Source organism: Dromiciops gliroides, chromosome 1 (assembly GCF_019393635.1).
Source record: "Dromiciops gliroides isolate mDroGli1 chromosome 1, mDroGli1.pri, whole genome shotgun sequence".
In the NCBI taxonomy this organism is placed as follows: domain Eukaryota; kingdom Metazoa; phylum Chordata; class Mammalia; order Microbiotheria; family Microbiotheriidae; genus Dromiciops; species Dromiciops gliroides.
The window spans coordinates 721,894,915-721,922,321 of record NC_057861.1 but is presented as its reverse complement, the minus strand read 5'-3'; the positions used below and the strand labels follow the sequence as shown (position 1 = coordinate 721,922,321).

The following is a 27,407-nucleotide window of genomic DNA, read 5'->3' as shown; positions in this document are numbered from 1 at the left end:
AACTGCCATACCCTTTCCCATCTGTCTCCTTTCACTTTTCCCAATGTCCTACTTAAAGTCTTTACCATATAACATTTCAAATGGACTTTTGCAATTGCCTCCTCAATGAGTTCCCAGTTCTAAGTCTATCCTCTCTCTATTCCATCTTTCCAAAAAAGTATTCCACACTTTCTAAAGTAATTTCTGTATATGACAAGTCTGAGCATATAACCCTTATGCTCATTGACCTTGTCTTAGCCTTATTGCCTTGTACATTGCCTTGTTCCCTTCCCTTCCCTTCCATTGCTTAATGCCTTGAACATTGCCTTGTTCAGAGTAGACAATTAATACATCCATATACCTACTGGTTTGTTTGGATTGAAGTAACTAGATAATCCACAGTGATGAAAGCACCACTGTTAACCCTTAGATCAGTACTCCAGAGCTGTTGTTTCCCTTATTTCAACTGAGGGTTCCTTCTTACTCCTTATCCCAAATGCAAACAATATTGCAGTTAGATTCTTCCCTGTCTTTTTGTTTTATTTTATTTTATTTATTTTTGTGAGGCAATTGGGGTTAAGTGACTTGCCTAAGGTCACACAGCTAGTAAGTGTTAAGTGCCTGAGGCCGGATTTGAACTCAGGTCCTCCTGACTCCAGGGCCAGTGCTCTATCCACTGCACCTAGCTGCCCCCCTGCCTTTTTGTTTTACAAATCATTAATCTGTTTGAAAACATGTTCTCTTCTGCAGACCCAAAGTGAAATGGAGGATTGATAATGCCATTAGGCATTGAATCTAGGATCCCTAGATGTATTATTCAGTCCCTAATACTGTCTCTTTACCAGAGGATATTGAGTGAATTATGTGAATAGTCTAGATAACTGTCTGAAATCTCCATTTCACTTTATTGCAGCCTTTTCTCTGTAATGTAATCAAGTGATGAACAAGGGATTTTGTACATGGATTCTTCCTCCTCTCCCTCCTACCCTTACTTTACAAGCTTACTATGCTAGTATTCATAAAGTATATTGAAAATGATTTTAGTTTACTACAAAAAGTCTATACATGTAATACATGAAGGCATTTCCAACATATGTGGAGGTAGAAGATTTTAGCCTTAGGTTCCAGATTATTGAGGCGATCATGTTTCCTTTGTTCCCAGTCCATGGAAAGGGAAGTAAAGTAAAATAGACATATCCTCTCGTCTCCTCTCGTCTCTCTCTCTCTCTCTCTCTCTCTCTCTCTCTCTCTCTCTCTCTCTCTCTTTCTCTCTCTCTCTCTCTCTCTCTCTCTCTCTCTCTCTCTTTCCCCCCCCTCTCTTTTTCTATATATCAGTCTCTCTCTATTGGATTAAATACTATGTATACGACTTAAGATTACTGCCATATTGGCTCCATCAAAACGTTCACTTTTAGGCCTTTGTAGTTGTATGGTATAAAGAATTCTTTTTTCTTGGTCTCTGCCTCCCCAAAGATATCTAGCTGTCAGCTGATGATGTGACCCTTGACTTCTCAGCCAGTTTTCTCAGTCTAGTCTTGGGCAGCTATTGATATTTTTTCAAATGAAAATTTTACAGAGCAACAAAACTAATTCTGAAGCATATATGGCCAGAACGTCTCTTTGTCTTCCTCTGCTTCTGATTGATGTACTGATATTTATGATAATAAGAGCTACTAGAATGATTTAATTTGGGCCTCTGATACACAGAATTAAAGATGGAGGCCACCTTGCCTGCAAAAGGTCACCTATACCCAGGCTGAGTATTTTTAGTAAGCCTTTCTTGGAATATCATTTAAAATGTTTGCTTTCCTGAGTTGTTTTCGATTGCAGTGCACTAAGGAAATTTTAGGGGCTTGTCATTCTGTTTAATTTGTTTTTACTGACAGAAAAAATGAATGAGAACTTGAAGTTATTATAATTAAGAAATTACTTCATTACCATGAATAGTTGAAGAGCCTATTCTTCTTATAGAACCTTGCCACATTTCTCTGTGTCATTGACCCTCTATATTTAAATGTCCTTGCCCAAATGTAAAGGAAGTTATATTTTTTCCTATAATAATTTATTCATGGCATGCTGATTAATTGGCTTTTTCAAAAAAGACACATGAAAATGTAGGGTAATTCTTCAAACTTTATATTTTCTTAAATTTTTTTTATTCTCCAGATCATAACATTTCTGCATGTTATGGACCTCTTCATCCCTGGTGAATCCTATTGGCTCTTGAAAGTAATGTTTGTAAATAGTTGAAGAAATGGTGAATTTCAGTTATAGGTTAGTGAAAATAAGGATGTATTTTTTCCTCTTCAAGTTCATGGAGTCCTTGAAATCTCAGTGGGTTTCTGAAAGCTAGGTTAAGAATTCTTGCTCTAGATCAAGTGTTTATGAAATACATGTATAGGGAAGGTGGAGGGAGAGACGCAGAATTGGAAACAGTAAAGGAGAAAAAAGAGAAACAGACACAGAAACAAACGGAGACAAAGAGACTGAGTGTCAGAAAGAGAAAGATTGAGAAAGAGAGAGAGGGGAGGGCAGAATAGGGGAGAGGAAGGGAGGGGAGGAGAGAATATAAGTCACTAGGAAAGTCTGTTTCAATGTTTCTCACTCAATCATCAGTAAGGAATGTTTTACTTTCCTAAGAAATCATATATTTTTTGAGATAAAAAGGATCTCTTTAGTCCAGAGAATTGGACTTCTCATTTTGTGGGGTTTTTTTGGGGGGGTGGGATTTTATTTTGCAACCTCCCTAATTTTATCTCTTTGCTTAAATATTCCCAATGATGAGGAATTTTCTATTTAACAGTTCAGCTGCATCTGTTTTTATATAGCTTTAATTTTTATAATTTTTAAATAGATTTAATTTTTATAATTAAACTTATTTTTATGGATTTCTAAACTGCTTACTTATCAATACCATCCTTAACTCTTAGTTATCTCAATTGGAGGTATATAGAATAGACCTAACCACAAGGTAACTGTAACAATTGGAATGACGCCCCCTGCTGGAGACTTACTGTAGAAAAGCTCTGCCATGAAGTGAAGGTCTCTGAGGGCAAGATCATGCATCTTTTCTTTGGTGTCAGGAAGTGACGTTTGCTTGTGGGAGGAAGAAGGGGGGAGGCCGGTGCTCTGACTCACTCTCTTTCATGTGGACTCTGGCGGAGAGCAGAGCTATGAATGCTCTCTCTCTTTATTAGATAGATGAATCAGGCCTTTCTCTCTCTCTTTAACAAATTCTTATTCTCCTTAATAAATGCTTAAAAGTCTAACTCTTGCTAAAGCTTATAATTTATTGGCGACCACTCATTAGATATTTTAGACAGACTAGCTAGAATTTTAGCCTTAACATAACCCTTCAAATATTTAAGAAAGCTAATATGTCCTTCCTAAGTCTTCTCTTCTCCAAGCTAAGTATCCTCAGTTCTGTTCATTGTTTTTCACTTCAGAAAGCTGGCTATTCATCCATCTAGATGAAATTATTTTTGTCAAGATCTCTCTTGAACTGTGACACCTAAAGCAAAGCATAGTATCTTCTGTTTATTATGGCCAGTATAATTTACTGTGGGAATATCTCTTTACAACCTGAATTCTATGATAAAAGCATAGCCTTTTGCTTGGCAACCTACATAATATATAATATTGACTCATGTTGAGCTGATTATATTTAAAACGAATACACCTATGTATTTATCACTTAGATTGTTCATTCACATTATATTTCTGTTGGCCATCAAGAATTTTATAAGATGCTATGTGTCAGGCACTGTGCTAAGCACTGGAGATACAATAAAAGTCAAAAGACAATCCCTGCTTTCAAGGAGCTCACATTGTAATGGGCAAATGACATATAAACAACTATATAGAGACAAAATATTTTGCATGTTAAATTGGAGAAAATCTCAGAGGGTAGTTACTAAGATTAGGGAGGTCTGGGAAAGCTCCTTACAGAAGGTATAACACAATAATATACATGTATATCTATTCAAGTTCTTATTACTTTCTGCACAAATTAGAAACTTGGTCCTAACAGGCACTATATTAATGCTATCCCTCAGAGTTCTGAGTCATCTATATATTTGTTAAGTACACTTCCTAATTGCTCTAGTTGTTGATAATGATGTTGATCTGGACCAAGTGGGGTTCAGATCCCTATGCCATGCATCTAGAAACTTCTCTTCATTACTCAACTTTTTGGGGGAGTATGGTTATTTTGCCAGCTATAAATTCACCTAAATTCATTACTATATGGGCTGCCTTTTTTAATGGTCATTGTATCATAAAATATATTGCTAAATGCCATCTTGAAAATCAGACCCATTTGACAACAAAATGAATCTAGATTTTTTTTAAAGTATAGACTAACTCTGAAAAAAATAAAAATAAAAAAGTGTCAGAAGTAACAATAGAGTTGAATCCATAGGATAAGAAAGAAAGAAATTTGACAAAGTTGGCTTATGAATTAACACTGGAGAATATTAATGCTTTGTGTGCTCACTCAGCATCTCCACAAGCCTCCATGCTCTGTTAAAGGCCATACACTAACCCAACAGGTTGTAGCTGAGAACAATAAGTGCATTTTTTTTCTATTATAGCTCAGACTCTGCCTCATTCCATTGCAAAAAGTAGTAGACATTGACACTGCTGGGTTATATAAGAAGAAAAGGGAAACTTGGTGGGGATACTTCCTTCTATTATAGGACACCAATTTAGGGTACCTAAAGGCTTCAAAGACTCTGCAAAAAAACACAAACTACACTTTTCTTAAACCCAACAGAAAGAGGTAGAAGTAAAAGTCCTTGAGCTCCTAGAAAGAATTCACAAAGACTACTTATTACCATAAATCTCCAAGTGGTATTTGGCAAATAAAAATACAAAAAGAAGAAAAACCAAAGGACATAATGCAGAGAATGATATCTGAACATTTTCCAGGATGTATTAATACAGAAAACAAGGGCACTAACTAAAAGAATCCCCCAATTTTCTATAGAAATAAAAAAACAAAACATAAGATTTAAATTTCAAAACAAATAATGTTTAATTATTCCAGTGGCAAACTCCAGATTCTTCAAAAGGCCAGGTAAAAGCTTTTCAAATATAAATGTCATTATATGTTGAATTATGATTGTATACAAGTTAAATTGTTCTAGGTGATATCTAAGATGCAAGAGAGAGAAAGGCATTGTTCCTGTTCTCATGACATTCATAGTCCAATAGAGTTAAATAATAATAATAATAATAATAATAAATTATAATGTATGAAAGGTAGACATGTGACAGGGCAAATGAGGAGGCATTGACAAAGTTATGCAGAAATCTGGAAGAGTTCAAGATTTTTTTGGGAAAGGGGTATTGGGAGTGAGAGGAAACTTATGAGGAGTGGGGACATCAGAGATACACATTGAAGTATGGAGAGGAATTATCTCGTCAGAGCTGGGATGGTTTCCTATTGAGAGTAATATCATGAAGAAAGACATGAAGTTGGAATGGAATTTGGAATGTAGTCAGAAAACAGCAAGCAAATCAATTGAACTGAAGGAATGAGTTCATATAAGAGACTAGTGAGAAGTAGATTGGAGGACAATTGGGAACGTCATTAAAATATGCAATTTCTTCATTTCTTTAGAATGTAGACTGTGAGGTCAATTCTAAATGACAGAAGAAAAGGGTAATGTTACTATTTCTTTTTCCTCATAAATACATTGTTTGGTAATATTAATCATTAAATATGTTTTAGAATGCCTCCCATAGGATTATTTATAAATTTTTAACAGATTACATGTATATATTTTATATGATCAGTTTTTGATTCATTTTATCTGAATGAATATAGACATCACTCTTGCATTGACATAAAAAAAATTGGAAAGTGTCATGTTCATGATTGAAAAGTGCTTGATTTTCATTTGTGATGTTGCTCTAAATTCTTCCTTTAAATTTAGTTGCTGATCTGGCAGATCATCCCCCATTTTGTAAGGAATGCAAGATTTTACCAGGAAAACAGTATTTTTTTTTAAGTACTCTGATTGGGAACATAAAAAATGACTGCCCCCTGAGAGTTAATTAATTCTATGAAAAAAAGAAACAGATATCCAACATAAGCTATATCAACAGGTTCCGATAGCTTTATTGCTAGTAAAACCATTCTGGTTACAACCATGTTGTGGAGGGTTAATATTTGCATAAGGAAACAGATCCTCCCTGGCCAGTTCCTTGGATTTGTAGCAAAAATCCAGTTCATCTGACTAATGTGAGTACTTCCTCACCCAACGGTGTATGAAATAGATAAGGGTTCTACAGACTGAGGATGTTGCTGTAGGCACAGAGATAAGCATGGCAGTCACTACAGGATGGGTACGATTAATGCAGATACACTGAATCATATAAATACAGAATCACAGAATTGCAAGGGAGATTGAAAGCCATCTAGTGCTTCTGATACCCGAAGAAAGAATCTCATCCATAACATATTGTCCAACTGTTCATTGAGTCTTTGCCAGTGAAAAAGAATCCACTATATCAGGAATAGATTTGTTTCACTTTTGGATAGCTTTAATTTGTTAGGAAGCATTTAGCTATCTTAAATCAGCCTTTTTTGCAAAGTCCACCCATCTCCCCTTAGTTCTACTCTCTGAAGCCAAGCTGTCCTACATGACAGAAATTTAAACACTTAAAGACATTTCTCTTGCTCCTGCCTCCCCCAAGTCTTCTCTTGGCCAGTCTTCTCTCAATCACGATAACCACATCCAGCCATCTTAATAGGACATGATATTGTTTCCAGGGAAACTGGGGGAATGAGTGTGGATATCTCAGCATGATCTTTCACTATTAATGGAAAACCAAGTCAGACACGTGTGCATATTGACATCAAGATAAAGCTGCTGCCCCCTGGGAAGCAATGCCAACATGACACACAAGCTCATATGACATTATTTGAAAAAAAAGATGGCTCTCATTATAAAAGTAATAGAAGTGTTTATTAACCACAAATTAAATACATTTTCTAACTTACAATTATGAACTGAAAACCTAGGAAATGTTCAGTCTCAATAGATAATTTTTGTAGGATGTATGTAATTTCTATTGCTTGTTTGTTTCTCTCTTCAACACTGGTTTCTAGATTTGGAAAGGATTGTTGAGAACTAGTACCACACCACCCATTTTCCAAATGAGGAAACTCATGGCCTTCAAAAGTTCTTAGGATCAGAAGTTTAGAGTTGTAAGGGACTTTGGAAGCCATTTAATTCAGTGTTATAATTTTTCTGAGAAGGAAATAGAGGAGAAGAGGGTTTAAATGATTCGGCTAAAATCTCACACCTAGTAGGTCATAGCATAAGAGTTGAACCTACATCCCCTAATAGTAAGTTCATTGCTGTTTATACTACATCATTCTGCTCTCTTTTCATAATGCTAACTCTCTAACCATCACTGAGCACTCATCATGAAGGTGTGAGAATCAGGGTGCCACCCCCTGCTGAGAAAGACATTGTGAGAACCAGGGTGACCCCCCACCAAAAAAAAAAAAGAAACCATGTGACTAACTTCCAGAAGCTGCCTGGCATCCAGAAGTTACATCTATTCATAGACCGCCTATAAGTCATGTCAGTCAATGCTACTAGCCAATTAGCTTGGAGCTGTGTGTGGGGACTGCCCTGCTTCCTGTTTCACAGGGGGGCTTCTGAGAAGCTACTGAGGATTGTCCTTTTCGTTCTGGGACTTCAGGTTGTGGCAGAGAGAGAGGAAAGGAGATATGCATTTTTTGTTTTACTGTACTCCATGTGTTATCTTTAATCTTTAGTAAATACTTAAAAGCCTAAACTCTTGCTGAATTTATCAGTAAATCTTAGCTAGTTTCCCCCAAAACACTGGGGGTGGGGGGCAGGGAAGGATACACATTAGATTTTAAACATCACAAAGGTGTAAGCAGCAAAGAGAGAATGCTTATTAGTATTTGGTGACTATAGAACTGCTTCTAATTTCTACATCTTTTGACATCAAGAATGTAAGGAATTGAAAAGCATTGTGGCTTAATTAGTAAAGTTCAGATTCAGTGCAATGAGATTGTGATGGGTGAGAGTGTAAGAGATAAAGCTTAAATCAGTAGTCACTTATGTGCATGTATTTATTCCCTAGAACATAAACTCTTGAGAGGAAATGATCCTTTTCTTATTATCTTTGTCTTTGTATTGCTTTTTATACATTAGATACTTAATAGATGTTTGGTGAATGGAATGGTGAACTTAGAATGTCAGACTTAGAGCACTGGATGGACCTTTGAAGTCAAGAATGCCAGTGCTTTCATTTTTAAATGTGATAACTGATCCCTAGAGAGTTTAACTAATTTGCCTGAGGTTATAGAGATGCCAAGTCACAAATTTAGGATTCAGATCCTAGTAAATAATAGAATTAATGAAAAATGAATAAAAATTAATGAAAAAGCATTTTTAAAGAGCTGGCTTTGGGACAAGTTCTGTGCTAAGCTCTAGTGATATACAGACAGAACCAAAATCATGTTTGCCCTCAAAGAACTTTCATTCTTATGGGGAAAGAAAATACACATAGTGTAGTCATAGGCAAGACGGGTTATTGGGACTAAATTGTTATAGATATAGTGATTGAATTCCTAGGAGTGCAGAATTATATATATATATATATATATATATATATATCTCATCTAAGAATAATGAAAGAATAATGGAATTGGATGGTTCATTTTTCCAAAAGTGGAGGGGTTCATGGGGCAAGAAAAGACTATGTTTGGACTCTTCTCAGAGCCCTAAAGGAAGAGAACGAGTCTCTTTAGGCCCTATAGCTTTGTGGCTTCAAACCTCTCAGCAGGGTGCCGCTCAGCACGTGAGGCTTCAAACAGAGACTCCTGGGCCTTAGGCCCAAGCAGGGCCTGAAGAAGGGCCTGAGTTTTGTGGGAGTCAGGCTGGGAGTTCGCCTTGAGGCGCCCAAGGTGATCCCCATGTGACTCGGAGCTCAGGTCCTGACTTTAGTTTTGTTTTGAAAGGTTATGTTTACACAAGCACCGTTTAGTGGGGAATGGGGACATTTTTACCACAGCATAGGGTTAGGGCCTAAGGCTGCAATCTGATTAGTTGGTAAACGGAGCGATCTGATTGATCAAACCCCAAGACAGGTTTTCTTTCTTGAAGAGTTATGTATGTTGACACAGTATTGTTCTGAGAGGGAGCCAACACTCTTGCCCAGAATAGGTTAAGGGCTGGTATTGTAGTTTGTAAAATCTGATTGGTTAACTGGTATCACCTGATGGGTCCTTAGGCTGTTACTGTTATTCTGTATAAATAGCAACTGTAATGACTGTAATAACTGAGGTGAAATTGAGGGTATCAAAATGCCTTAATGTGATTGGTCAGAGGGGACCCCTTGAGGGGTATAAATAGAGGTGAGGGACCTCACTTCAGTGCACTCTCTGGCACATTCAGAAGAGTCCCCATCTTTGCAAAGATGAATAAAGCCTTCACTCACTAACTGCTGCCTGCTTGGGATTTTTGAACAGCAACCTGCTAGCAACACTAGTGCTGCCAACACTTGAGCTGCTGACACTCAAGCTGCCAACACTAGAGCTGCTAACACTAGAGATGTGCAACAGGAAGAGTGTTTAGCTGCGTTTCTAACAATGGTTAGTTGTGGAGGCAAAAACCAGAAAGGAGGCAGTGAAGTAATGCATGGTTGATGTTCGGTAGGAAGATTCTCAAGGGAGAGCCATTAACCTGTCTGTGGGGGAGAGAAGGAGAACAGATCAAGGTAGCTCAAGGTATAAGTTCTGGATATGAAAGAGTTAAACCCCTTTTTATGGATGGCCAAGCAGTTGGGGATGCTATTGAGGAGATTAGTACTGAGTAGGAAATAATCATATTATCATAGATTTAGATCTAGAAAGGACCTGTCCTTCAATAAACATCTCCAGTTAGCTTGATGCAGCCAGTAGATACACTCTACAATGTATGTATATCGTGAATCCAGTGGGTAAGGACCCTATTAAATTCTATTTGGTACCTTGTGAGTATGATCCACAAACATTTCTGTTTATTACAATTAAAATAATCATAGTGTCGGGGGCAGCTAGGTGGCACAGTAGATAGAGCGCCGGCCCTGGATTCAGGAGGACCTGAGTTCAAATGTGGCCTCAGACACTTGACACTAGCTGTGTGACCCTGGGCAAGTCACTTAACCCCAATTGCCCCACAAAAAAAAAAAAAGTAGAAATAAGAATAGTGTCAATAGTAAGCCCTAATGGGATTGAAATGAAGCATCCAGAGAAAAGAAACAGGAGAAGAGACTTTCTTTAGTGTCAATTGGTCAATTGGAAAGCAATGGGGACTATTCACATTCTTCCTCGGGTGAAATTCTGCTTTTCAGTATATTCTTGTGAGGTTTCCTTGGGAGGCAGAGGGATCTGTTTATACTTCTTGGCAACAGTTTTTGAACTGAAGCCAGACTAAGAGATTGTCAAGGAGTAAACAGCAAGAAAGTAGGTTGCCTGCATATATTAGTCACTCAGTTTCTTTGGGGCCAGAGGAGATATTGTAGCTTCCACAAAGATCCTTAATTGGCAATCTCTCTGAAAACACTGAGTTATACAGGGCCTGATTATTATGGATATAAGGGAGCAATTGAAGGCAACAGGTAGCCTGAAGTCTTTGAACCACTTTGCAATTTGGGGGTTCCTTTTTCCCCCAAAGAAATAAGCATATGGTTTCAACACTTCATTTGGAATTGATGAAAATCACAAAGTAGATTTCTATGCAGACATTTTTAGTTGGTAGTGATCGAATTTTAGAAAACCTTATTGCCCATTTAAGAAAATTAGCATGGTTCTAGTAAAGAGTTAGCTTGGTGTTAGTAAAAGAACGTTGGATTCTGCATCAGGAAGAGGTGTTATCAAGACACTGCTTGCAGTGTGACCATGGTCAAGTCACTTAACTTTTTCTTGTCCCAGATATTGCCCTAGGCCAAATGCAACAAATAAATTACTCATCTGTCCTGGATCAAGACTGCACATTAGTTGTTTTCTGCAATAATGAAATCACAAAGTCTAGACCAAAAATCAAAATTGTTAAGATTGAAGATTCATTACCTTAGGTCTATGATGTGGGTTTTAAAAAATTATAACTATTTTTAATGATTCATTTACATTTAATTATGTGAATTTTATTTTATAGATTTAAAATATTCTGAAAAGGGCTCCATATGTTTTACCAGACTGGTAAATTATCTATGAAACACATGCACAAAAGTTAAGCATTGTTTTAAAATGAAAGGGAATAAGCATTTATAAATTGTCTACTATATACAAGGCACTGTGCTAAGCACTTTGCAAATGTTATCTCATTTGATCCTCACAACAATCTTGTGAGATTGATGCCACTTTTTATCATCATTTTATAATGGAGGAAACAGATACAGGCTGTTTAAGTGACTTGCCCAGAGTCTGGCATCAGTGAGTTAAGTGGAAGAGGCTGGATTTAAATTCAAAGTTTCCTGACCTCAGCACCAGCACTTTATCCACCTGCCACCCAGCCACTTCCAGCCTATAAGGATGCCACTGCCAGAAAGAAATATTTACAAAGTACCTTAAATTGTGTAGTCTAAGTAATAAATTTTAAGGACAACACACACACACACACACACACACAACTGTCATTGAGAAACTGAACTGAAGTTTGTTGTTATTTAATTCTGGTCTTTTTTTTTTTTTGGTGCCACCTGTGCCAAAGTTCACAAAGCAATTTCTTTTGACATGAAAATCCAGGACAGGGTCCTTTTTGCAGTATCAGAGAGAAATTGACACACTATTTTTAGGTGGCATTTTGTTTGCAGCAAATGAACATAGTATTTTTGTAATAGGTCTGTAACCTGATTTGTTTGGAAAGGAAAAAAAAAGATGAGAAAATGATTTTATTAAAGGGAAAAAATTAAAAAAATGATAATGTTTGAGGAGTATCTTCTAAGATTACATTTATTTCCAAATATACAACTTTTTAATTTCTCTCTAGGTGCTGTAAACTGCCAACAATGATCCAGGCTTAAGCCTGAAGAGAAATTTCATATTGAAAATAAAAGAAATTAATTTTACTGGTAAGTATAATTTCCTTAATTAAATACTCAATGTATTTTTGAATATGCTTAATTATTGTTGGAATATGTTAAAGATAGGAACAACTTTAGGGCTATAAGAACATAAAATAAAGCAGATGTCATGAAACTGTATGCATAATATAATATGAAGGCACACTTTTTTCAGGGAAATTCTAGACTGCCTTCATCTTTTAAAACATAAAATGATGGGCTGTATTGTTCCAAAGCAAAAAATTTACTTAAAAGTGTTGTTTTTCTGACAGTGGTGCTGATGGTTTTAAGGAAGGAGTGTAAACTGATAATATGTATAACAAAGGATGTTGGGAAATGTAGTTTTTGCCAGCCAGAAAAGTGAGAGGGGATAACAGGAAAACTGAGGATTTTGGAGCTTCATGGAGAGGATGTGTGTTAGCCATGGGAGATTGAAAGTAAAGGGAACTGCTAGCACAAAGCAAATCTAATCCATAGCATTTGGAGCCTTTTCTGGGTCACTGATCCATTTAAAGAATCATCTGACTGGAAACAATTTGCTGTGTGCTAGACAGTACCTGTATCTACCCTGCCACTACTAAGATGTGGTGAATTTGTTCCCTCCTCCACTTCTTCCCTCTCTCTAGCCTAATTACTTCCTGCCTAACAGGCCATGCTAATCCTCTGAATTCCCATACTCTTCTTTGAACCTGGTTTATTTGCTAATAGAATGATTTGAAATGAATTCTGAAAAATAAAGGAGTGAATAGTGGGTAGGATGAGGACCAAAGGAAATCCTTGAGACCAATTACCCTAGACTTAACCATGAGCCTCCTTCTGTTGAAACAAAGGGGGACTTCGCTAGATAATGGCACATTTCAGTCTATTTGAATGGTGGAATTAAGCAATAGGAAAATTTTGATACAGAAAGTGAGCTGTGTCCATGGATGACTTAATATCACATCTTAGATTTGTTTTGGAAAGCCTGCCATGCAATGCAACTCAAGTTTACAGAAGGTAATCCTAGATTTTACAGATGGGAAGGAGAACAAGTATGGTTGTGGGTTTACTATTACAGTCTAAATCACTCTGTTAGTAAACAGACATTTCCAGTTTCTTTGAAAAGGCTCAGTTTCAATCCTTGTGATGTTATTTGCAGACCTTTTCTTCTGAAATTTGAAGTCATAGCTATGGTTATTTATTACTAGCATTTTTTTTAATAGGGAGGGGGAAAATACCTCATACATAAAGAAAAAAAAATAGGGAGGGGGAGAGGAATATTGCAATAGTGCCTTACCTTTTCAGAAAATAAATAAACAAACAAACATAAATAAATAAATGAAATGAAATGAAATGGACATTGAAGCTATTGTTTTTTTAAGTGTACAGATGGAATAGAAGTTAGTTCAGAGGGGAATACAGACAAGTAGGATACCTTTGAAAGTAACATCTTAAAAAGACTCAAGTTGATGACATCTCTTCCTAGGCAACTAATTAGAAAAAAGTAACAAGGAGCTACAGGTATGCTCTGCAAAAATTAATTTGCTTGGAAAAAAAAAAAACGGTCAATTTAGAGCCAGTAAAGTTTTGCTTAACTGCTCTGGGATTCCTCAAAGGAGAGGCTTAATGCATTTCCTTCTGCTACTTCCAAGTAAATCGTCTTTTGTTAGCTTTTTAATGAGCTAAAGTGTCTTATTTAATTCTATTACTAATCATAAATAACCAGGGGTCTTACCTGCATATCACACAGTTCAGAAAACCAGGTTTTCTCACCAATTGAGAAATGGTCAAAGGATATGAACAGTTCTCAGATAAAGAAATTAAAGCTACCTATTGTCATATGAAAAAATACTCTAAATCATTATTGATTAGAAAGATACAAATTAAAACAACTCAAAGGTACTAGCTCACACATATCAGATTGGATAACATGAAAAAAAAAAGAAAATAATAAATGTTGGAGAAGCTGTGGAAAAATTGAAACACCAATGCATTATTGGTGGAGTAGATCCAGCCATTCTGGAGAGCAATTTGGAACTATGCCCACAGGGCTATGGGACTGTGCATACCCTTTGACCCAGTAATACCACTACTGGGGCTTTATCACAAAGAGATCATAGGAAAGGGAAAAGGACCCATATGTACAAGAATATTTATAGCAGCTCTCTTTGTGGTGGCAAAGAATTGAAAACTGAAGGAATGTCCATCAATTGGGGAATTGCTGAACAATTTGTGGTATATGAAACATATTGTTTCTACTTTTGGCTGTTTTTTTTTTCTTTTTTGAGGTTTTTCCTTTGTGTTCTGATTCTTCTTTTACAATATAACTAATACAGAAATATGTATAATGTGATTGTACCTATATACGCTATATCAGATTGCTTTCTGTCTTGGGAGGGGAATGGGAAGGGAGGGAGGGAGAAATACTTGGAACTAAAAATTTTATGAAAACAGATGTTGAACACTATATTCACATGTAACTGGAAAATAATAAAATACTTTCATGATATAATAATAATAATAATAATATTAACCCTCTAAGAAAAGAAAAAAATAAGAAAACCAGATTTTCCTGATTCTGTGGCTCTCTCTCTTTCCAATATGCCACACTATCTCTCATGGGAATAGTATAATTTTGTACTAATAATAGAAATTCATGGCATCTTCACTATTTATATGACTATATGGACTAACATTTGACAATCCCTAAGAGGTTTTTCTTCCTCAATTTTCTTGAAAAATTACTATTTCTTTTGTTCCAACTGAGGATGAATCAAGTTATGTTGTCATTCCAAAAATAACAATTTTCATTGTAGTACATATAAATGTATCTGTGAAACTCACAAGCAGTAGGAATCCTATATTGTTAGATACTAACAAATCACAGTGTAGTTACACCTTAAATTTCACTCCAAGACTTGGAATTTAATTTGATGTGTGGCTTCACTTGAACATAAACAATGGCACTGCAATATATGCTGCTACAGTGAAAATTCTTACTTATTTTGGAGCATGAGGAATAATCATTAAGTTTTTTATTACAATTAAATACAAGAATACTTTGTTTTCATATTTTTTCCTAGATCTAATTTTAGTGCAACATTTTTGGTGCATATTTCTGTATGTTACATGTTAATTATTTATCATACCTTGTGCAAATGTATCAGATCTCAGTATGTTTACATGTATGCATACATATATACTTATGTGTGTAGATAGAGTAGATAGATGTTTACCTCATTCTTTAAGCCAAGGCATTGTCCACAATTTTAAGAAGAAAAGACACTGAAAAGAGAAAAGTAAATAAATAAATTTGTGACAGTGATAAGAAATCACCTTGAATAACTCCAATTACTCCTACTGAGAGTGACAGTGGAATATCTTCAGGGGATAGGGGCATTGATGGATTGATGGGTTGCAGTGTGGTGTACAGCTCCATTTATTGATTATAGTAGGCTTCCAATAATATAAGGAAGGCTACATATAATGTAAATCTAAGTGATACATGAACTACATGGTAAACTAAGTGTAGTACTTCCATTTAGTTCACTCCAAACTGTGTTGGCATTCTGAAAGAGCCCAGTTGGATTCTCCAGATTAATGGGTACCTTGATTAACCTGTAAAGACTTGGTCAAGATATTGGATATTTTTGAAAGAAATGCTGATCAGGTATAGAGGATTAATGTCAAGTATCAGACAAGGCATCTTATTCTTGAGGATAATTAACTTCTAAACTATTTAAAGAAATAAAAGATAGACATTAATGAAAGAATATTATTCAAAATTGAAATCTCACCGTGAGAAATAACAAATGCAAACCATTAAAACAAAAGTGTACAGTAAGACTATCCTTTCTATTAAATAATTAAGTCTTGGCTTTCAATATCTCTAGTGATGGGACATTCACAGTTTGTTAGAAGATTCCATCAGATGCTGGAATACTACATATTAATATTTCATGTTATACATATTTCATAATGATAATTCTGTTTAGTCATTTTCTCTACCTATGATTTCTGTATAATATTTCTAGCTCTATGGCCCTGCTCTACAATTAATAATTCTTTTTCATTCTTGATGTTTACACTTTTTAAATATTTATGGACTGTTATCATGCTCCTTTATTGTTGTTTACCCAGGCTAGGCATATTGAGAACTCTTGCACTTCCTCACCAGCCAATCACTCTATTCCTTTTATCATACTTTTGCCTTTTCTTTGGATTCTCTCCAGTTTGCTTTCATAATTCAGATAGCAAGTTGCCAAACTCAGGTTTTCTTTAGTTGCATGAAGAAAAGCTTGCCTGAAATCAGAGTTAGAGAGACATTTGAGCTTAAAAATAGTAAAACTTGGGTAAGATTAAGTAGGGAAGCAAAGGTAGCTCAGTATGTTGTACAAAATATATAAACATGTAATTGTGATTTGCAGTCATTTATGGGAAGTGTCAAGATTAAAAGACATAAGGAAAAAAGAGTAATTCCTTGTGGAATGTGAAAATGTTATTTTTTTTTTTGCCCCAAATAATATGACTAATATTACAATTTCTATTTATGTTTTCAGTTATAACATCATTGATGCCTGGCATAGTTGGTACTTAGTAAATATTTACTGAATTGTATTATTAAATTAAATTGATAAGTCAAATTAAGTCAATCGTCTTTTATTAAACACCTATTATTGTCATGTACTGTGTTAAGTGCTGGGCATACAAAGAAAGGCAAAAAACAGAAAGAAAAACAAAACGAAACAAACAAAAAACACTAGTCCCTGTACCCAAGGAGTTCACATCTACCTTTTGGTGAGACATCATTTAGACATCTCTGCACATACAGAGAGGGTAAATTGGAGATAATATCAATGCTAGAGATAGCATGCAAATTAAGGGGGACCATGAAAGAACTCTTAGAGAACTTTGGATTTTAGCTGAGACTCAAAGGAAGCAAGAGAAGTCAGGAGGGAGAGAAAAGGAGGAAGAACATTCCAAGAATATGGATCAACCAATGAAAATCTATGGAATCTGGAAATGGGGTGTCTTGTGCAAAGCACAGCAAGGAGGCTGGTGTCCCTGGATTATGGAGGATGTGAAGTCAAGTAAAGTGAAAGAAGACTGGAAAAATAAGAATAGATCATGTTATGACCAGGACTTTGAATGGCAAACGGGGGACTTAATGTTCTGGGTTTTTTTGTTTTGTTTTTTCCTGGACCTAAGAGGGAGCCACTGGATGACATGGTCAGAGCCGTGCTTTAAGAAGACCACTTTGAAAGCTGAATGGAAGATGAACTAGAGTGGGAGAGAGATTTGTAGTAGGGTTTTTAGATTCAGGTTATTATAATAATCTAGGCTTAAGGTGATGATGGCCTGCCCTAGGGTTGATACCACTGTCAAAGAAAAGAAGGGGACATTGAGGAGAGGATACAAAGATAGAAATGCTAAAATTTTGAAACTGATTAGATATAGGAAGTAAGAGAAAGGAAGCATTTAAGGATAATCTTGAGTGATTGAGAGGATGGTTGTGTCTTTGACAATAATAGGGAAGTTTGGAAGAACAGTTGATTGTAATGTATTTGTGCTTCTCATTCCTGTCTATTAAAATAGCTTTTTGATCTTTAACAACATTACTGATTTTTTGTTATTTTTATATATGGAAAAAAATAATTAATCTACTTTCTCAAAAGAAATTGAAGAGCTTGTTATGGTAGTGGTAAATATGAGGTCGCAGCAAAGAAAATAGCAGAATAAAGTCATAGAACTGAACCAAACCAACTACAACCATGTCTAAGTGATACACTTTTAAATTGAATAGTTTTTTGGATTATTTTTGGCATTAAACTAGAACTTCAAAGAATAAATACATCATAAATGAAGAAGTCCATGACAACCCAGTGATATGGATCTTTAGAAATAAATCCAACAGAAGAAGGAACAAAGGCATTAGCTGAGTACAATGATACAAAGAAATCCATGTTCATGGAAAATACCATAAAATATCAAATAAAATTTCCCCTTCCCCAGAAACTGACTTTTTGGGGATAGGTAGGTTATTGGAAAGGCAGGTAGGTAGTACAGTGGATAGACTAAGTAGGCCTATAAAATGTCAAATAAATCTAGTATCTTTGCCAAGAAAACTCCAACTGGGGTCACAGAGAGTTGGACACAACTGAAATGACTGAACAGCAAACAACAGGTTTCTGGTATATATTAGGACACTAACTTAGTCCATGTCTAAATGCAAATATGGAATATGTCTAAAAGAGGGGAAGAGACTTGAGAACATTCCATCTGAGGAGGAATTGAAAGAACTGAGGGTGTTTAGATAGGAGAAGAGAAGCTCATGACTTATAGAATACACACTGGAAGAAAAAAAAAATTAGTGTTGGTCCAGTTAAAAAACAAGAAAAGGGAACAGCTAGGTGGCGCAGTGGTAGAGCACTGGCCCTGGAGTCAGGAGTACCTGAGTTCAAATCTGGCCTCAGACACTTAACACTTGCTAGCTGTGTGACCTTGAGCAAGTCACTTAACCCCAATTGCCTCACTAAAAAAAAAAAAAAAAACAAGAAAAGCATGTAAATAGATGTTAGACTTTCTTTAATCTCTGGGATAGTAGTGAATGGTAGATCATAGTTTGTTTATTATTTTAGCTGTTCTAGCTTTTTTTTTTCCTACCTGTCTCTTATTCCATAGGAGGTAGGGAGTACAATCTGGGCAGAAATTCACTGCACATACATTCATATCCTTAGAAATAAAGCAAACCAGTGAAGCATGATATACATAGTGCATACCTGGAAAAAAGAAAGCTACCATATGACTATCAGCCTAGTAAGTGATAAAACATTAAATTATAAAATAAATCATAGCCTCAAATCAAAATCTAATAGCATCTATGAGAATGATATTGCAGTGGAAGCTTTTTATATCAACATCAAAGAACAGTTCCTTTACACACTTTACAAGCTATGAAAGAAGCAAAGGAAAAGAAAAACATCAAAGCTAGTTGAAAAATCTGAACATTATTATTTATGTCTGTATACTAGAAAAAGGAAGAAAATAAAGTTAAGATGAACTAATATTGCTGTTGTTATTATTGTGTCATTTTTCAGCTATGTCCAACTCTTCATGACTCCATTTGGGGTTTTCTTGGCAAAGATACTGGAGTGGTTTGACATTTCCTTCTCCAACTCATTTTATAGATGAAGTAACTGAGGCAGAGTTGTGACCTGCCCAGGGTCACACAGCTAGTAAGTGTCTGAGAACAGATTTGAACTCAGGAAGATGAGTCTTCCTGACTCCAGGTCAAGTACTCTATCTACTGTGCCACCTTGCTGCACAGAGCCAATCTATCTACACACAAACACACATCTATTCAATCTTACAGATTTTGTATCATATATGTGTGTACACATATACATATGTAAATATATCTTTATAGCATGTTTGACTTTGACATTTGATCGACAAATTCATAGCATTTGTAGAATGTGTAGAGTGTTAGATTTAGTCAAAACAACCTGAATTCCAACCCTTCCTCATATTCTTCTTTTTAAAGTAAGATAGTTTTAACACAATGATTAATCAAATTCTTTAGTCAAAATATTTAGTTGTCAGTTTTATACTAAATCCATAGATTCTTTTTTTAGTTTTCAACATTTGTTTTCATAAGATTTTTAGTTCCAAATTTTTCTCCCTCCTTCCCTTCCCTCCCCCCTCCCCAGAACCAAAAGCAATCTGATTATGTATGTACAATCAAATTAAATATATTTCCACATTAGTCACGTTGTGAAAGAAAAATTAGAGCAAAAGAGAAAAATCTCAAAAAAAAATGTAAAAAGTAGAAATGGTATAGTTCAATCTGCATTCTGATTCCACAGTTCTTTCTTCTGGATGAGGAAAGCATTTTCCATTGTGAGTCCTTTGGAATTATCTTGGATCATTGTATTGGTGAGAAAAGCTAGGTCTATCACAGTTGATCAATGTACAATGTTTCTATTAATGGTGTACAATGTTCTTCTGGTTCTGCTCACTTTGCTCAGCATCAGTCCACATGTCTTTCCAGTTTTGTTTTTTTATAAATCTGCCTGTTCATAATTTCTTATAGCACAATAGTATTCTATTATATTCATAACTTTCCCAGTTGATTCCCCAATTGCCCAATTGATGGACATTCCCTTGATTTCCAATTCTTTGACACCACAAAGAGAACTGCTATAAATATTTTTGTAAATGTGGGTCCTATTCCTTTTTTATGATCTCTTTGGGATACAGACCAAGTAGTGCCATTACTAGGTCAAAGGGTATGCACAGCTCCATAGCCCTTTGGGCATAGTTCCAAATTGCTCTCCAGAATGGCTGGATCAGTTCACCACTCCACCAACAATGCATTAGTGTTCCAATTTTTCCACAGCTTCTCCAACATGTATTATTCTCCTTTTTTGTCATATTAGGCAATCTGATATGTGTGAGGTGGTACCTCAGCGTTGTTTTAATTTGCATTTCTCTAATCAGTAGTGATTTACAGCATTTTTTCATATGTCAATAGATACCTTTGGTTTCTTCATCTGAAAACTGCCTGTTCATATCCTTTGACCATTTCTCAATTGGGGGATGACTTGTAATCTGATACATTTGATTTAGTTCTCCATGTATTTTAGAAATGAGGCCTTCATTAGAAATATGGGCTGTAAAAATTATTTCCCAGCTTTCTGCTTTCCTTCTAATCTTGGCTTTGTTTTTTTTCTGCTTCTACAAACCCTTTTTAATTTAATGTAATCAAAATGATTCATTTTGCATATCATAATATTCTCTGTCTCTTGTTTGGTCATTAATTCTCCTCCTCTCAATAGATCTGAGAGGTAAACTATTCCTTCCCTATGGTATCACCTTTTTTGTGTAAATCATGAACCCATTTTGACCTTTTTTTGGTATATCATAAAAAATGTTGGTCTGTGCCCAGTTTCTGCCAGGTTTCCCAGCAGTTTTTGTCAAATATTGAGATCTTATCCCAGAAGCTAGAGTCTTTGGGTATATCAAACAGTAGATTGCTATAATCATTTACTTCTTTGCGTTCCTCTTATTCTTTTATGTAGACATGCCACATAACCTTTCTTAACTGTAGTTTTCTTATGTGTAAAATGAGGGAGTTGTACTAGATGGCTTCTGGGGTCTTTTCCACATCTAAACCTATGATACTATAATAAGGAACATACTCTACATGGGTACACTATATAATTCTCAATGGTACTAAAAGAAACCACTTCCTTCCTTCTTCTTTCCCTTTTTCCTTCCCTTCCCATTCCCCCTTCTTCTTCCTTCTTCCTCTCTCTTTATTGAGATTCCATTTTCACTTGTATATTACAGTGGAAGGACTGTGATTTTATATTTGGAAAATAATTGCCTACCTAGACTGCCGTGAACTGATGGAATATCCATCCTTGTTGTCCAGTGATTCCATTCTGAATTGAACGTGATAAACAGTTTCCCTATAGTTGTCATCTGTTCCATCATACATTTGCAAACCTGTATACAAGATGTGTATCCAAGTATCCTTCTCCTCAGCATACAGACCTTCCTGTAACCCCCTCTACCCCAAAGACAATCCTACCAAAAGTTGCTTTCTCTTAGGGAAAATGTGACATTTATTTTTTTATCAAACTCTGCCAGTTGATCACAATCTCCTGGAGTCTAATTCCATTTCTCACCTTATTATCACAGTGTTTGTTAGTGTTACTTTTTTCAGAACTGATTTAAGACACTTTTTTCCTTCCCCTCAGGTAAAGCCCTTTTTTACATTAAAGTAGAAATTTCAAGATACAGAGATAATTATCCTAGCTTCCATTAACTTAAGTTACATACATACATATACATATCTATGCAGATACACACATAGAGATAACTGTATTGCAAGACAACTAATTTCCTATAATAATGGTTAACCTTTATATAGTACTTACTACATGCCAGACACAGTGTGCTAAGCACTTTACAAATCTTAACTCTTTTGAACCACATAACAACCCTGGGAAATTGGTGCTTTAGTTATCTCCATTTTACAGATGAAGCAAAGAGACGTTAAATGACATACCAGCAACATATAGCTAGTAAATGTTGGAGAAGCTGTGGAAAAATTGGAACACTAATGTGTTGTTGGTGGAGTTGTGAACTGATCCAACCATTCTGGAGAGCAATTTGGAACTAAGCCCAAAGGGCTATGGAACTGTTCATACCCTTTGACCCAGTGGTACCACTGCTAGTTCAGTATCCCAAAAAAACCATAGAAAAGGGAAAAGGGTCGATATGTACAAAAATATTTATAGCAGCTCTCTTTGTGGTGGCAAAGAATTGAAAATCGAGGGAATGCCCATCAACAGGTGACCGGCTAAACAAGTTGTGGTATATGAATGTAATGGAATACTATTGTGCTCTAAAAAACGATTAGAAGGAGGAGTTCAGAGAAACCTGGAAGGACTTACATTACCTGATGCTGACTGAGACGAGCAGAACCAGCAGAATATTGTACACATTAAAAACAACATTGTGTGTTGAACAATGGTAATAGACTTGGCTCTTCTCAGGAGTGCAACAATCCAAAACAGTTTAAAAGAACTCATAATAGAAAATGTTCTCAACATCCAGAAAAAAGAACTCTGGATTATGAATGCAGATTGAACCACATTGTTTATACCTTGGGACTGTTTTTTTTTTCCCTTCTTTTGTGAGGTTTTTCTTTTGTGCTCTTCTTTCATAAGATGACTAATGTAGAAATATGTTTAATGTGATTGTACATATATAACCTAAAAAAAAAATGTTTGAAGCCAAATTTGAGCAAATGTTTTCTTGACTCCAAGCCTGGTGCTGTATTCATGATGCCTCCTAGCTGCCTCATTCATCCTATATATTTTAATATATACTTTGGAAAATGTACATATTTAATGGTAACACTTTCCCTTTATTAATTATTTCCAAAGTAACCTGTCTACATAGTGTTTGTACATATTTTTTCATGTTTTCTCCTGCTTTAGATTATTAGCTCCTTGAGAATAAGGGCAGTCTTTTGCCTCTGTTTATATCTGAGGTGATTATCATAGTGCCAGTCAGATAGCAGGTACATATTGATGAACTGACTTCATTTAAAAACATCATTTTGAGAAGTGATCCATAGGCCTTCCTAGACTTCCAAAACATTCCATTTCTCTCTCTCTCTCTCTCTCTCTCTCTCTCTCTCTCTCTCTCTCTCTCTCTCTCTCTCTCTCCACCCCAAACACAAACACATACACATTTATATTGTGATAACTTAAAATTAGGTCTCCTAAATTTGTCCCTGACTCTGTGTGTGTGTGTGTGTCTGTGTGTGTGTGTTAGAGAGAGAGAGAGAGAGAGAGAGAGAGAGAGAGAGAGAGAGAGAGAGAGAGAGAGAGAGAGAGACAGAGAGACAGAGACAGAGAGACTTTCCCTCCACATGCTGGAGCCACAGGCTGACTTTGAATCCCATCTTTTCCATTTATTACACCTGTGACCTTAGATGAGTCAGCCAACCTTCCTGACCCTCAATGTCCTCATCAGTAGCACGAGAGGGATTGGACTAGAAGGTTTTTAAGGCCTATTTGATCTCTTAAATTTGGTTTCTATGATTCTCTGAGAAATTATAAAATTGAGTCTAAGTACATGGCTCTCTTACTTCACCATCAGAATAATGATGCCAGTATAGAATGCTCAATCATATATCCATTGTATATTTTCCTTCTTAGTTTTGTTCTTCAACTAAAGAAGAGAAGTTATAAATGTACTCAGAATCTAAGAATCTGAAAATACTAATCAGAAATCACATGGAAAAAGAAGAGCTAAAATGAAGAGAGAAGAGTCATGCAAAAGTAGAAATTAGATTTTGGCTAATGTAAGAAAAAATGTCTTATTCTTCTTCATCTTTTTTCCTTCTCCCTTTTTATATTCTTCGCCTGGCTTCCTATCATCAAAATACCCAGTTTCTGAGGCTGAGCCTTACCAGATATTGATTGATAAAAGATATATATATATATATATATATATATATATATATATATATATATATATATGTATGGATACATGTACATACATATATGAATGTCTACATGTTTATATATCTATACAAGTGTGTATATGTGTATATGCACACACATATATGTTTGTATATGAACACACATATATATATATACATGCACTGTATATATACACACATACATGTATGTTTATGTATGTATATGTTTGTACAAGTTAAACAACTTGTCCAGGGTCACATAGTTAATAGGTACCTGAAGCTTCATTTGAACTCAGGTCCTTCTGCCTTCAGGGCCAGTGCTCTTTCTACTGTGCCACCAGCTGCCTATATTGAAAGGAAAAAACAAAATTGTGAATGCTGAATCTGAATGTGTTGGGTCTCCTGTAAAAGTGGACTCTTGTTATGAAGAAAGATAAATTCTTTTTTTCAAATGTGCCTTTATAGCCTATTTAAAAACAGGTCACATCAATACAATGTTGTTGTAATGGAAACTGTTTTAAATGGGCCATTATGTTTGGAGCCAGTAGTGTAAATGTTATACACCATAAGTTGCCAAAGTGCTTGGAAGTGAAGTCTCTGCTTCTCTCTGGAGCTTAGAAAGGAGTATTTCCAGTAATAATGTCTAGGGTTGTAACAGTGCTAGATGCTACTGCTTGACACATCATCTTTCTTCATCTGATCTCTGATCCTGTCTGACAGTGGGATGAACAGAGACAGGGTTAACAAAGTATTAGCATAGTCATTTGGCCATTGACTTATGAAGTCATTAAACCAACATTCATTGAGAACTGGAGCTCTTGCAAACTACCAGTTGCTTCAGAATTCAAGGAGAGCCAAGAGGGGCAAGGATTTGGTCAACCCCCTATATATTATACAAATCTGGAGAAGTCATGGGCCCTACACATTGCTATGCTAATTGGTACAATTAGTGGGTATGGGGGAGGGGATGCAAGCATAGCAAATAAAATAGAAATTACAGACCCTACCATAAAAGAAATAAGAGGAATTAGACGTCAAGAAATGAATATGTTATTCCTTTGGAGACAAAGAATATTGTAAAGGAATGATCAAAATCAGAACAAAATGGTCAGTAAGATGTATATAAACAATGAAGGTTTGCTAAATGAAGTGAGATGTCAACTAAATTTTAAAGAAGGTAATAGGTATGGGTTAGCAGTTTGGAAAGGACATCTAAAATAGACAGCATTGCATAAATAAAATTTAAAAAGGAGGGGGGTAATATTTGATTCCATTTTTTCAAGGAAAATGAATGGATATTTCATTTCTAATTTTACTGGGGAGAAAAAGATCTTTGGACTTTTTTTTTTAATAGGAAGCTACCAGAAATCTGATACTTATCTATTCAGGTCAGCGTTAATCTATAAAGTTTTAATATGTGGAATGAAAAGGAATCAGTTTCCTGATTGTTAAAAACCCAACAGTGCAATATTTTTGCAGAGCATCTGCCAAGATTGTCGTTTCAGTAGGATGTTGGCTGGCAGTGTAAATAATTTTAGATGCTGACAGACAGTGGAGATTCAAGCCTCTATTTTGTTCTTGTTGCTAATCTTAGGAGAAATCATGGAAGTATTTTTTTTCCTAGTCCTTCCTCATTCAGCCTGCTATGGGGCCACATAAAGTACCCTGCCCCTCCCCAACCACATTGATAGTCCTCTAAAGTCTGCCTTTCCTGGATTAGTATCCTCATCCTTTCTTTAGTCTGTGCTTCTTAGAGCTCCTACAAGAGGTTACCATCACACTTTGCCTCCCTGCTTGCTACCTCACGTTGTCCTAGGCAACTGAATGTCTTTTCATTCTCAGGCCTTTTCTTATGCTGAACCACCTCTGTCATGCCATGTCTTCTGTGGTCCATGATCTCTTTGTTTTCCAAGGAAACTGTTCATATAGAATTAGCTCAACTCACATGTTACTGTACTAATGGGAAAAGGCTAATGACCCATCTTCCCTGCTACCTGTCCAATGTGTACATGGCATTACAGGAATTCTGCAGATAATATCCTTGGCTTTCCTTTAAAGACCTTCACAGTCTGACTAGTCACATTTTCCAAACAAATTAAGCTGAATACTCATTACTCTCTGCCCTGACATTGTATATATTCTACAATTTAGTCAAACTAACATATTTACTATTTCTTCTATAAAACATTCCATCTTCCACCTCCATACCATTCCTTGTTTTCTTCCTTTTGTCTGAAATGATCTTTTCTGCCTCTTGGACATCCAGAATCCCCTGAAGGCGTGGGATAAATGCTAACTCCTCAAAGAGGACATCCACATTGTCCCCAATCCTTAATCTACTACTCCCTTGCCCCATAATTGCATTGTGTTTTTATATAATAATTACTAACATTTATATATCACTTTTAATTTTTCAAAGTTCTTTACAAATATTGCCTCATTTTATCCTCATAGAAACTCTGAGAGGTAAGTGCTATTTTTAACCCTGTTGACAGATGAGGAAAGTGAGGCGAGCAGAGATTAAGTGACTTGCCCAGGTTCTTACAAATAGTAAATTTCGCAGGCTAGATTTGAAGTCATCTGGTCCTAACCCCAGGTCTCATGCTCCATCCACTGTATTACCTAGTTGTCTGTATTATATATTTTATTTGGTCCTATTTATTAATTTGTGTATATAGACAGCTAGCCTTAAAAACCAAGGAAGCAACTGAGGAAACAATTATCCTCAAAACCAGGAAGAAGTGAGGTCAGGTTTTGCCTCTGACACATACTGGTTAGGAGACCCTGGGCAAGTCACCTCACCTCAGAGCTCTAGGTAACTCTTCATGACCATAAGTTACAGAAAAGGTGGTGACCTAAACTGGAATTGGGGATTTATTCACCTAGGAGTTCCTTAGACTAAGTAAATCACAAGTGTAGACACTTTCTCTTTTTCTCTACTTGTTGAATTCCCCTGGTAGAAAATAAACTGGTATCTTGCTTTTACTTTTGTCTTCAGTAGCTAGAAAACTATCTGGCACAAAGCAGGTGCACAATCAATGTTCGTTGAATGGAATTAATTTGTTCAACTCATAGGAGTATTTTTTAAAATTAAGAAGCATTTATTTTTTCCACTTACTTGTAATATCTTTTGTTTTTGTTTTTTTGGTTTTGTTTTGGTTTTGTGGGGCAATGGGGGTTAAGTGACTTGCCCAGGGCCACACAGCTAGTGAGTGTCAAGTGTCTGAGGTCAGATTTGAACTCAGGTCCTCCTGAATCCAGGGCCGGTTCTCTATCCACCACGCCACCTAGCTGCCCCCCACGTAATATCTTTTAACACTCATTTAAAAAAAAAAATTAAGTTCCAAATTTT

At 35.9% G+C, this 27,407-nt stretch overlaps 1 protein-coding gene across 1 annotated transcript in view; it reads left to right on the top strand.

The window, feature by feature from the left end:
* The window catches only part of CHL1 (cell adhesion molecule L1 like), a 291,478-nt gene that overhangs the window by 46,204 nt on the left and 217,867 nt on the right, over positions 1-27,407 (top strand). The window contains 1 exon segment of the mRNA XM_043968375.1: positions 12,000-12,081. The gene's annotated coding sequence lies outside the window, so the exon portion shown is untranslated.